Source organism: Mirounga angustirostris, unplaced genomic scaffold (genome assembly GCF_029215605.1).
Source record: "Mirounga angustirostris isolate CCGP_5_RB_7025 unplaced genomic scaffold, mMirAng1.0.hap1 SCAF_4, whole genome shotgun sequence".
In the NCBI taxonomy this organism is placed as follows: Eukaryota; Metazoa; Chordata; class Mammalia; order Carnivora; family Phocidae; genus Mirounga; species Mirounga angustirostris.
This window is the reverse complement of record NW_026991712.1, coordinates 97,995,866-98,009,958: the sequence shown is the minus strand read 5'-3', so window position 1 is coordinate 98,009,958 and position 14,093 is coordinate 97,995,866. Positions and strand designations below refer to the sequence as shown.

Genomic DNA, 14,093 nt, shown 5'->3' with positions numbered 1-14,093 from the left:
AAGAAAAAGAAATAAAGAAAAAAGAAAAAAGAAAGAGAAAAAGAAAAAGAGAAAAAAAGAAAAAAAGAAAAAAAAGAATATGTTCATATATGATCAGGCTGGTGAATAGATCAGTGCCACACACTAGATTCTGGGCATATTTTGGTCTGTTAGAAGAAACTGCCTCCCAAGATTTTAAAGAGAGAAAAACATATATGCACAAAAATAAGAGTAAATACAATGAAGGGATGGAATATGACTGTAAAGATGAAAATTATAGAAGATTTTATAAAAGGAATTGATAAGATATGAAGTTGGTTGAAAAAAGAAAGAAGAGAAATTAAAAAACAAACAGGGAGCAAATGTGATCAAGCAGGAGACTAGAACAAAGCCATACACTAGAGATTTAGGGTATAGTTTGTTAGAAGAAAGTGTATTCCAAAATTTTAAAGAGAGAACAACTTATATATATACCAAAAATAAGGTTAACTACAATGAAGGGATAGAATATGACTCTAAAAATGAAAAATAAAAAAGATTTTTAAAAAAGGGATTGATAAGATGTTGGTTGAAAAAGGGAAAAAGAAAAATTCAAAAAAAAATAGAAAAAGAAAAAAGAAAATTAAAAAAATTAACTTTGAAAGACTAAAGAATCATGGGAAAAAAGCCATGAATTCTATGTGCAGTATTCCCCTAGCGCTGGAGTTCTGCTGTTCTCATTGATCAGTAAACTTGGTCTTGGCTGGCTGTTCTTGCTGATATTCTGGGGGAGGGGCCTGTTGCAGTGATTCTCAAATGTGTTTGCTGGAGGCGGAATTGCCCTGCCCTTGCCAGGGCTGGGCTAAGTAATCTGCTTGGGTTTGCTCTTGGCAGCTTTTGTTCCCTGCAAGCTTTCCATACAGCTTTGGAGGACTAGAGTCAAAACGGTGGCTTTCCAATCTCTGCCCCAGAGGAGTCAAGAACTCAGGGCCCCACTCCTCAGTGCACCCCCAGAGTAAAGCAGTCAGTCACTCCCATCTCCCCATTCTCCCACCGCACTCCGTTCTCACCCAGCCTGTGACCAAGCATTTCTATCTCGGGCACACAACCCCGCCTGGAGTCTTCAAATCCAGCAGATCCCTGTGGTGCACTCCTGTGCCACTCCTCCCAGGGGAGGAAGGGGAGTCTCCCCGGATCTGCCACTTGTTGGGTCCCTGCTGGAGGAGTAGTGGCCTGACTGTTCTGCGGATCACGGTTTATGGCAACCCCGAGCTGAGAGCCCGCTCCATGGCTCCATCTCTGCAGCTGGCTTCCCTGCTCTGATACCTGGGTGCTCTGCTGCACTCAGGCACCCCCGGTCTTTCTGTGACCCTGAGGGCCCTGAGACCACACTGTCCCAGCAAGGGTTTCACCCCCCCACTTAGCCACTGGTGCAACATCTCTCAGCAGAGCAGACTTCTAAAAGTTCCGATTTTGTGCTCCGCTGCTCTATCACTTGCCTGTAGCAGCTGACAGAGGCCCTCTCCCCCGCCGTCTATCTTCTCATATATCACCTAGGATTCACTTCTCCACACGTCCTACCCTCCAGAAAGTGGTTGCTTTTCTGTTCAGAGCATTGCTGCTATTCTTTTCCTCAATCTCCTGTTGAGTTCATAGGTGTTCAGAATGGTTTAATACCTATCTAGCTGAATTCCTGGGACCAGACGAGATTTAGGTCGCCTACTCCTCCGCCATCTTGCTCCTCTCCCAGCAGCGCTACTTCTATCAACTTACAAGCAAAGTCACCAAGGCCAACTCAGATGAAGGGAAGGGAATACAGATTATAGCTCTTGATGGAAAGGGTATAAAATTTCAACCACATTTTATAACCTTCACAATCAGTGTAGGTGGATTTTATCAATTTTGTTAATCCCTTCAAATAATCAATATCTGCTTCTGTTGATTTTATTTGCTATTTGTCCTTTTAAAAAATTAATTGATTTCTGTTCTTATTTTTATTATTTATTTTCTTCTACTTATTTTGGATTTAATTTGTTCTTCTTTTTCCAGCTTATTAAGGTGGAAGTAAGCTTAGATCACTGATTTTTAGGACTCTCTTCTTTTTCTAATAAAGGATTTAAAACAATAAATTTCCCTATATGCACAGCTTTGCTTACGTCCTGCAGCTTTTAATATGTTGTGAAATTATTGCCATTCAGTTAGAAATATTTTCTTATTTCCCTTGTGATTACTTCATTGACCTTTGGTTATATTGCTTAATTTCTAAACATTTGGAGCTTTTCTAGAATTAAATTTAGCCATGGATAAAAAACATACTCTATATAATTTTGATCCTTTGAAATTTATTTTCAATAAATATGGTCTATATTAGTAAATATTCTATGTGCACTTCAAAATGTTGTGTATTATGTGGTTTGGGATATAGTATAATATTCTATAAATGTCAATTAGGCCCTGTTGATAGTGATCAAGCCTCTTATATCTTTACTTATTTTGTCTACTTGATTTTATCAATTACTGTATGATGAGTTTTAAAATATCCAACTAGGATTGAGGATTTGTCCATTTCTTCCTTTTATTCTCTCAACTTTTGCTTCATTTATTTTGAGGTTTTGATATTGGGAGCCACTTACATGTTTTTCAAGGAATTGGAAGATGTCAGCAGGATGATGGAGGATTCATTGAAATAAAATATGTTTGCCAATGATCCTAAACAGCCTTTGTCACCATTTCAGTAAGGAAAAGAAAGATAGCAAAAGCTGACTGTACTTCAGTGAAGGGACTAGTTGGTTTTTGTATTTATTTGTTTGCTTTAATTAGGCATTTGTCTCCCAAAAACATAAACTCTAAAGGCCTCAACAAGGAACTAAGATACTATCCAGACCCTGTCCCATGAACATGCTTCTAGGAACCTGATGGACAGCAACTAATTCTTTCCCACCTTATTAGACAGTATAGTCTTGGGGTTTTATTTATTTATTTATTTATTTATTTATTTATTTATTTATTTATTTATTATTTTATTTTTCAAACATAAAACAAAAGAACTTTATTTATTTATTTTATTATGTTAGTCACCAGACAATACATCATTAGTTTTTGATGTGGTGATCCATGATCCATTGTTTTCGTATAACACCCAGTGCTCCATGCAGTATGTACCCTCCTTAATACCCAATCCCCCCTCCCCCCAAACCCTGTTTGTTTCTCAGAGTCCATAGTCTCTCATGGTTCATCTCTCCCTCCAATTCCCCCCCATTTTTCCCTTCCTTCTCCTAATGTCCTCCATGCTATTCCTTATGTCCCACAAATAAGTTAAACCATATGATAATTGACTTTCTCTGCTTGACTTATTTCACTTAGCATAATCTCCTCCAGTCCCACCCATGTTGATGTAAAAGTTGGGTATTCATCCTTTCTGATGGCTGAGTAATATTCCATTGTATATATGGACCACATCTTCTTTATCCATTCATCTGTTGAAGGGCATCTCAGCTCTTTCCACAGTTTGGCTATTGCAGACATTGCTGCTATGAACATTGGGGTGCATATGGCCCTTCTTTTCACTACATCTGTGTCTTTGGGGTGAATACCCAGGAGTGCAACTGCTGGGTCATAAGGTAGCTCTATTTTTAACTTTTTGAGGCACCTCCACACTGTTTTCCAAAGTGGCTGTACCAACTTGCATTCCCACCAACAGTGTAAGAGGGTTCCCCTTTCTCCACAACCTCTCCAACATTTGTTGTTTCTTTCCCTGTCCATTTTTGCCATTCTAACTGGTGTAAGGTGGTATCTCAATGTGGTTTTGATTTGAATTTCCCTGATGGCTAATGATGATGAACATTTTTTCATGTGTCTGTTAGCCATTTGTATGTCTTCTTGGGGTTTCATTTAAATATAATCAAATCAAACAGGTGGGAGGGACATTAATCAAAACTGCTGATGCTCCTCCATACACCACACAAAAATAAACTCGAAATCAATGAATGACCTAAATGTGAGACAGGAGTCCATCAAAATCCTTGAAGAGAACACAGGCAGCAACCTCTTCAACCTCGGCTGAAGCAACTTCTTCCTAGACACATTGCCAAAGGCAAGGGAAACAAAGGCAAAAATGAACTATTGGGACTTCATCAAGATAAAAACTTTTGCACAAAGAAACAGTCAACAAAACCAAAAGACAACTGACAGAATGGGAGAAGATATATGACATATATATGACAAATGACATATCAGATAAAGGGCTAGTATCCAAAATCTATAAAGAACTTATCAAACTCAACACCCTAAGAACAAATAATCCAATTGAGAAATGGACAGAAGACAGGAACAGACATTTCTGCAAAGAAGACATCCAAATGGCTGACACATGAAAAAGTGCTCAACATCACTCAGCATCAGGGAAATACAAATCAAAACCAGAATGAGATACCACCTCACACCAGTCAGAATGGCTAAAATTAACAAGTCAGGAAACGACAGATGTTGAGGAAGATGCAGAGAAAGGGGAACCTTCCTACACTGTTGGTGGGAATGCAAGCTGGTGCAGCCCCTCTGGAAAACAGTATGGAGGTTCCTCAAGAAGTTGAAAATAGAGCTACTGTATGACCCAGCAATTGCACTACTGGGTATTTACTCCAAAGATACAAATGTAGTGATCAAAGGGGCACCTGCGCCCCAATGTTTATAGTAACAATATCCACAATAGCCGAACTATGGAAAGAGCCCAGATATCCATCGACAAATGAATGGATAAAGATGTCGTATATATATACAATGGAATATTATGCAGCCATCAAAAAATTGAAATCTGGCCATTAGCAACAACATGGATGGAACTAGAGGGTATTATGCTAAGCAAAATAAGTCAATCAGAGAAAGACAAGTATCATATGATCTCACTCATATGTGAAATTTGAGAAACAAGGCAGAGGATCATAGGGGAAGAGAAGAAAAAAAATGAAACAAGATGAAACCAGAGAAAGGGACCAACCATAAGAGACTCTTAATCTCAGGAAACAGACTGAGGGTTGCTGGAGGGGCGGGGTAGGAGGAGGATGGGGTGGCTGGGATGGACATTGGGGAGGGTATGTGAGTGAGTGCTGTGTATTGTGTAAGACTGATGAATCACAGACATGTACCCATGAAACAAATAATACATTATATGTTTTTAATAAAATAAAATAAAAACTAAAAAAAAACAAAACAAAATGCTGAGGCTCCAGGTATTCTTCCCAAAGAGCCATGTGAGGATGGCTGATGAACATTTATGAGACTCTCCTGTGAGTGCAGAGCTCTGTGCTTGCCCCTGAGAGAGACCTAAAAGGAAACCCGAATTCAGACCCTGCCCTTAAAGAGTTTATACTCAGGCTGTGTAATCTAAAACTGCTAAGAGAAAAATTTTAAAGGAGGATAATGAAAAACAGTTTTCTACTTGTACATGGAACTTTAAAGTTTATATATATATAAAGTATATACACACACACACAATGGAATATTACTCAGCCATAAAAAAGAATGAAATCTTGCCATTTGCAACAACATGGATGGATCTAGAGGGTAGCACGCTAAGTGAAATAAGTCAGTCAGAGAAAGACGAATACCATACGATTTCACTCATATGTGGAATTTAAGAAAAAAGCAAACAAAGAAAAGAGACAAACAAAAGACAGCCTCTTAAATACAGAGAACAAATGGATGGTTGCCAAAGGGGAGGTGGGTGGGGCTTGGGTAAAACAGGTGAAGCACTTATCTTGTTGAGCACTGAGAAATATATAGGATTACTGAATCTTTATATTGCACACCTGAAGCTAATATAATACTATATGTTAATTATACTTGAAATAAATAAATAAATAAATAAATAAATAAATAAATAAATAAAATAAAGTTTACTATACACTTCTGTATATATCGGTGTCCTATACTGCTCTTAACTACTCTGAGTAGTAGGTGGTACAGGCATTGTTACTCCAGGTGTGCAAAAAAGCTTAAGGTGGGCCCATGAGCCCACCCTGGCTCCATCAGGAGGATTACAAATCTGTACTCTGTTGTCTATTTGTTATACAGTCTCTACCCTAAAGCCATAGAGAGAGCCAGTTCTGGGTCCCAGGCAGCATAGGAATGAGGTCTGACCACACTCCTCCCTTTGCTGGAGCGTACTGGCTAAGAGCACGGACAGGATGCCAGACTGTCTGGGTTTCCATCCCAACTCTGCACCAACCAGCTGTGGGATCTTCGCAAGTTACTTAGCATTTCTGTGCTGCCGTTACCTCTCAAATCAATTACTGGCAGACTGAAATCAAATCTATGGAATCATCTGTGATGACGATATCTATATCTCAAAGGTTTTCCCAAGGGGTGAGTTTGGATTTGTAAAGTGCTTAGAATAGAATTTTAGAAATATATTTCCCATTATCCTTGTTATATTAAAATAGGAAGCACATTCAGTCTTCCAAATGATTGTTTATTGTGTGAGTCAACCACGTCGGGTATTGGTTTTACAGTCTAAAGCTCTACCATCATTTGCTTTCAAAATCATAGTAGCACCTAGTATGTTCTACAAAATTTATAGTCACCTCCTTATTTCCTGCAACTATGTATTAAGTGCTTACTATGTCTCAAATACAGACCAAGGCCATGACATATAGGATATTATTTAACCTTCACAACATATCTTTAAAGACTCCAACTTTGATGGAATCTAAGAGTGAATTAGCCATCACTATCCCTGCTTTTGGATCCCCTCAAAACAGGGACTGCTCCCTCCACTCCTAATCTAGCTTCTTGGCCAAACTAACTGGGTCAGCCTGCCAAATGGTGCCTCTGGAAATATTGGATACTCTGATCTTTCACCTGTCTGGATTGAAAAGGCAGTTTCAAGCCATGCGGGCATAATAGGGTATAAGAGATAGAAACAGAGGATTTGCAATCAAGCAGACCTGAGTTGAAGTCCTGACTCTACCCTTTACTATCTATGTGACCTTGAGAAAATTCTTTACCATTTAGTCATCCATCCTTTCATTCATTCAACAAGTATTTATGAACATCTGTGTAATTCCAGGCTCTGTTCTAGGCATTGAGGACAAATCAAGGAATAAAACAAACAAACAAACAAACAAACAAACAAAAATGACATTCACCTACATGGGCCTCACACTCTGGTGGCTTTATGACTCAATTTTTCTTCATTTAAAATGAGATAAGAAAGTAAAACCTTCTTTATAGCATTGTTGTGAGATTAACTGGGATAATGTAGGGAAGGTGCTTAGCATAGCATAGCTGGAACATATTTAAAAAATGACAGTGTCAGGGAAAATATGAAAACCTTCCTGAATTTAATATTTTTCAGACATCTCTTGATTGACATAACCGGAGAGGTGCCTGTCAGAATAGTAGTGATTTCTAGAATATCTGGTCTGAAGGTTACTCTTCCTTGGTCTCTTTTCCAAAGGTACCTGACCAAAAGATGAAATACAGCTAAGAGCATTTTTTTTTCCAGCTAAGACCTCTTATAGCAATTTAAAAATATTTATGATAGTGTATAGAATAAATTGGAAGAAACTTCATTTACATCTTTAATCAAGGAAGCAGCATAATTGGCTGTTTAATTGTCTGCCCATCATTGTTAGTCTCAATTCTTCAGATAGATATTCTAGGCAAGACTGAAGGCCAGCATTTCTCCTTTAAGCCTATTCTAAACGTAAATAGTATAGCCCTGAATCTGATCCTACACATAATAGTAATACAGGGATTAAGTGAATAAAGAAGATTAAGATGGAATGAACCTCTCATCAATTCAGAACAGAAACTATATTAAAAAAAAGAAGAGAAACTATCTATATTTGTAAATGTGTGCTCTGTCTTCTCTCCTGTTTCAGTGGATAGACACTGCCTCCATCCTATAAAAGAGCAGTCCTTAGATCTGGTTCCATCTCTTCTCTCTGCACTAGAACCATTGCCTAAGTCATTTGTCTCTCCCTACTAGACTATAAGCTTAGAGGCAGGAACTTTGTTTTACATTTTTCTATCTTTTTTATGTCATTTAGTCTAGCACACAGTTGGTTTTCATTATGTGTTTGTTGAATTGAATTGAAAAGACATTGACTTCCTCTCAAATCATAGCTAACAGATTATTGACAGGCTAAAATCAAATTTTTCTAATTCCGTCATCTTGTGGTTTTATAAAGAGTTCTAAAAACATCAAAATAATGATGACAAAGTAATTTAAAAGCACTTTGAATGGAATTCAGCTAAAGCCATTTGAAGGCTTAGGTTTAAATCTTTTTATAAACAAAATGCTATTTCAAAACAATAAATTTATCATAGATTCCAGTGAAGAAAAATTACTACTAAATTCAGAAGTAGGAACTGCCTAATATACCTTTTTATTACCTACCACCTCTTTTTAGCTTACTTAAACAACTTGGCGTAAGTGTTAGATAATGTGGTTGCACATTTCTCTGGTTATAACAAATAAGACAAATATTCTCTTCTATTTGAGGACACGACTTTGTTGTTTTTAATTGCGTGTGAATGTATAAAGAAATTGTAGAAGCTGCTAAAATTTTTGGTTAATAATTTCAGGAATATGAGTGAACAGAGTTAATAAAAAAGGAAGAGTAGAAGTTTAGTCTGGGGGTGCTGGGTGGTTCATTCAGTTAAGCATCCAACTCTTGATTTTGGCTAAGGTCATGATCTCAGGGTCATGGGATTGAGCCCTGTGTTGAGCTTTGCTCTGGGAATGGAGCCTACTTAAGATTCCCTCTGTCCCTCTGCCCCTCCCTCTACCTCTCTCTCTCTCAAAAAAAGTTTTAGTCTGGAAAACTTAGGAGCAAGGGTATGGAAGAAAGAATTGAGAGATAAGAATCATTCAACAATATTTATTGAGCACCTACTGGTGTTAGCCACCATCTAGGTCCTGTAGACACAGAGGTGAACCCTGCTCTTGTGAAGTTAACATTTAAGTTAGGGGAGAATTCATTCAAAGAATTTCTAATAATGTTGAACCTCAAAAAGAAGGGTCTTTACCCCTTAGCTTCCTGGATATTCACAGTCCCTTTCTACCAACAAGCTCCACAGATTCAAAGAGATTAGGAGGGAAAAACAGAGTCAATCACAAAACTGCCGCTGTTATATGACCTTCCTTGGGGCATGGAGTACTTACTTGTCCTTACATTTTATACAAGCAAGACAGACTATTCAAGTAACCATTCCATAGACAGAAAGATATGCCCCAAGGTGACTGTGTCTACTTATACTGAAAACTGACTGGCAGTTGCCCTGCTAAAATTTTAAAATAAATAATCACAATAATAACAGATAAAAGAAAATAAATACTTCTTGTGTTACCAGACATCTCCATAACGCATCTATCTCAAAAGGATTAGAGTGAAAATTTAAGAAGATAATGTGTCTAGCATGGTGCCTGGTATGAAGTCAATTACACACACACTTCCTTCCTCAGCCACTATGAGAAGTTTACTGCCTCTGCCTCTGAGAGAGAATACAAATCAGGCTCCTAATCATTCAGCACAGGCCGCCAGCCCCACCTCCTGCACATCTGGTATATACAGCAGGCGAATCCCTCTTTAATCAACAACTCAGAATAACGGCGTTTCCGACCCTCATCAGAGAATTCAACCAGGAATTGATTGCAAAGCAGCTCTTGCCAAACGCTTGCGGGGGACAGCAGATATTTGAAAGAAACTGAGTAATGAATACATTATCTCCATGCATTCTTCTAAGCTTTTTCTCTGAATTAAGAAATCATCAGAACACTTATCTGGACTACATTATTGCAGTTTTTTATAAAGCCCTTTAAATTAAAATGTGCTTCTCCTTTTTTTTCACCCACTTTTTAGATAATTTATATTAAAAATATCTGCCTAGCATGGGACCTGGCCCACAGTAGGTCCTTCACAAGCATTTGACTATTCAAAGGATGAATCTGTTTGAACAAAAACTATGGTCCCCCCAACCCTTCACTATAGCCAAAAGTGGAAATAACATCCGTTAGGATTTCCTTTTTATTCCTTTTCTCTCTAGGGAACTGCTCTCCATCTTTCACATCTTGGCTGGAGGTCACCTCCTTTCTGGTGCCTGCCCCCTTCCCAGGCAGGGCTCTAAGTTCTTTCTGCCCTGCCCCGCCTCTATTAGAGCCCCATGCCTCAGGCTTTTGCAATTGTTTGCACTACTGTCTCCTTGCTGGACTGTGAGCCACTTCAGGACACAACTGTTCCTTTTTCATCTCTGTCACCACAGTGTAGGGCACAGGGCCTGGTCCACAGCAGGTTAATAAATGTTTGAATGTCAAAAGAATAAATAAAGCAGTTCAGTGTCCCTTATATACATACCAACTGAACATTTCTTCCTTGAATTCAGTAACAGGAAAACTTGATGTTTTCAATACATTTTTATTGAGTTTCTGCTTTATGCAAAACACTTTCCTGATGTAACAGAGATCTCTGTTGTCCCTACTACTAAGGAGTCCTACTTCAGGTGAGGGAGACAGACACATCTACAGGCATATTCAAGGCGATATGGATTCAGTATTCTAATAGCAGTACAGGGAAAATGCTCAGGGGAGCCTGGGGATGGAAGAGATTAATTCCAAAATGAAGATAAAGGAGGCTTGTTGCTTGAGGTTGACTTTGAATGGACAGAATTTCAAAAGACAGATATGGGGATGAGAAACAGCTTTTACCTGTCTGTGACTCTGAGGTTTCTGAGAGCATGAGCTGTATTTTCATCTTTGTATCCACAAATGCCTAGTATGGATCTGGCATATGGTAACTTTTACAATAGATGCTTGTTGGAACACAGAGTTTATGAGTCTAATGGTAAATGAAAGACTGGAAAGGATGGTTGAAACCAAACTGGGAAGGACTCAGTTCTTTTTGTTGTGAGTAGCCGAACATTTTTGAGTTGGGGAGGGATGCAATCAGATCAGATTATCTGTGAAGGATGAATTAAAGGGGAAAGAAATTGGAGACCAGAAAAGCAGCTAGAAGATATTTAAAAGGTACAGGTGAGAATCAATGAGGATGTGAATTAAGCAGTGGAAGTGGAAGGGGCAAGGAAGGATGAGGATCTCCTGCTTTTTTTGTTTTTTGTAAAATTTGTCTATTTTAATTTCTTTTTTACAATAGAATAAATAGTTCTCTCAATGATTGCAGACACATAAAACTGCTTGGTAGTATTCAGAAACATCACAGTAATGGCGGTTTTCCTGACTGGTGTACTATTTTCAATAATCCTAAGGAGTTACTTGTATGAAACTGCTGTCAAAGCAATAAGACTGCATTTATGCATCTATCATTTTCAGGACTGTTGGTGACCTGGGCATATTTTTCCCCCAGTAACCTCGCCTCCTTGTGTCACAACACCCAACTCACTCACATTCACCTCGATGGCCAGACGTTTAGTAATAACACTCAAAGTTGTACATAGTGGGAATGAGAGATTCTTCTTGACACTAAGTATTGGCAGGCAACAGGTGGCTTCCAGTTCAGGATGTGTTGTGGGCCTTTTTGAAAAGTAAGTCCATTGGCCTAATGAATCTTTCATATTTAGGTGGTTTTTGAGTTAAGCCATTTCCAACGTAGGCTACTTAGTAACCATCCTCTTCCACGCTTTCTTCTTTCTCTTTCCTGTTCAAATAACTTTGAACACTTCTGTTTCTCCCTGGGCATGAGCTCTTGGCAGAGGAACTTCCCATTTTCCCGCTATCTATTTTCATTTTTGTTAATCATATTGGAAAGCACTTTAGCATGGACCGTCCCTCTCTCTCCAGCAGATATGCAGGTACTGCTCCTTGTGGAGTCTATTCATCATTCTTTTGTTTGGGGTTTCTCTCTTCATGCATCGTTTTTTTTTAAAGATTTTATTTATTTATTTGATAGAGAGAGAGTACAAGTAGGCAGAGCGGCAGGCAGAGGGAGAGGGAGAAGGAGGCTCTTCAGCTGAGCGGGGAGCCCAATGCGGGACTCAGGACTTGATCCCAGGACCCTGAGATCATGACCTGAGCTGAAGGCAGACACTTAATGATTGAACCATCCAGGTGCCCCTCTCTTCATGCACCTTGATAATCTTTTTCATTTGTCTTTTCTCAGCATGGTGCTGTTTATGGCAGAGCTTAACTTTTTGACCATCTTTTTTGCCTTCCTTGAACATTCATGAACCTCTCTGACCTTCTTTCTTTACCTTTTTCTCATGGTAATCCAAACAATATCCATAGCATTTATGGTGTAATTCAATATATTCATTTTGTGGCATGGTGACGGCTGCCAGGTATAGATGGGATGTGAAGAAGCTCTCAATTTTCAGGTGTCAGAGACCCAGGAGCTGACTCCATGCAACCTGCAACGGGAAAGGGCAGGATCTTCTGGTTTCAAATTGACATTTCTGCTTACTTTCTGTAAAAATATCACTGAAGCACTAAGAAGGACTAGAATAAAATATGCATTCCATCACTGGTAAAACTAGGAAAACATACATAATCCCAAGCCACAACATATAAATAAGACGAAAACTATATGGGATGTTGGGAATTGATTTAGCAGAGCAGAGAAAGCTTAAAACAAACAAACTTAAGTGTCTGTGGATGGGTATATTAGTGAGAAGCAATCCTATTCACTCTGAAGAACCCAGAAGAGATGAAAAGCCCAGAGGTATCAGGTGCAAAGAAGGTAGACATGTGTTATAATTGAACAGGCTAATAGGTTGAACATCTGTAAAAGGATCAGTTCAAGCTCTAGGACCCAACCCTGCCCAGCCAGGTGACTACCCCTCTCTCACTTTGGTGGGAGAGAAGAGATTTATTCTTGAGAGCAATTGAACCCAGGACCTTTGAGTTCAGAGACAGCAGGCTTGGCAGAGGGCTTGGGGGAGGTGGCCAACTGAAAAGACAGGAAATACATGAAAGGCTGCATCCTGAATAGTGAGGCACTCAGTCCCCTTCACCTACCCCAGAATACCAGCTGCCACACTTACACCCTCAGGAGAGGAGAATGGATTGTCCTCTGGAGAATCTCAATGGCCCTGGCAGCAGAGGGGGTAGAGAAACACACACACACACACACACACACACACACACACGTATATTTCCCCATGGAAAAAACATCCTGTCCATAGGTTGAACTCCAGTAGTCATCAAGCTTGCCCAATCACGGAAGACTTCCAATCAGTCTTCCAATCATTTTAGTCTTAAAACTGAACAGAAGGGGGGCGCCTGGGTGCCTCAGTTGGTTAAGCATTTGCCTTCAGCTCAGGTCATAATCCCAGCGTTCTGGGATTGAGCCCCATCAGGCTCTCTGCTCAGTGGGGAGTCTCCCTCTTCCTCTCCCTCTGTGCTCTCTCTCTTTCTCTCACTCTCTCTCAAGTAAATAAATATAATCTTTAAAAAAATGAACAGAAGGTAGGGGTTCCTGGGTGGCTCAGTCTGTTAAGCATCTGACACTTGATTTCAGCTCAGGTCATGATCTCAGGGTCGTAGAAGTGAGCCCCTCATCGGTCTCTGTGCCCAGAGGGAACTCTACTTGAGATTCTTCCTCTCCCTCAGCCCCTCCCCCTGCTCTCTCTCTCTCAAATAAATAAATAAATCTTCTAAAAAAAATGAACAGAAGGAAAATGGTCTAGATTTTTGAGAAAGGCCTACAACATAAAAAACAGAGAGAAAAGAAAAAACTAGGAGAAGAAAATTAATTTTAAAGAAAGCAATAATTAGCATCCTCAGAGAAACAAGGATGCTATAAAAAAGGTACAATAAGAGAATAAAAAAAAAGCTTTTGGAAATTAGTAATATAACTAAAATTAAAAATTCAAAAGAAGAGTTGGAAGATTAAGTTGGAGAAATCCCACTGAAGTAGAACACAGACAAAGATATTAATAATTATATGGAAAAGATAAGGAAATTGGAAGATTCTTCCTCTGATAGCAAACCAAGTGAGGTCATAGAAATATGGAACAGAGAAAAGGGATAAAACAAAGAAATAATTTGGTGATATTTTGGAAAACCAAAGTACCAAGGTATCTAGATTAAAAGTCCAAAAAGTGTTCCTGCCAAAACAAACCTTTTAAAAGGCTGCACCAAGACACATCCTCATGAAATTTCAGTACACCAAGGATAAAGAATT

At 39.0% G+C, this 14,093-nt stretch overlaps 1 pseudogene; it reads right to left on the bottom strand.

Annotated features, from left to right (window-relative positions):
• Positions 1 to 11,243: 11,243 nt before the first annotated feature.
• Positions 11,244 to 12,234, bottom strand: LOC123858275 (ribosome biogenesis protein NSA2 homolog; annotated as a pseudogene).
• Between the last annotated feature and the right edge of the window lie 1,859 nt (positions 12,235 to 14,093).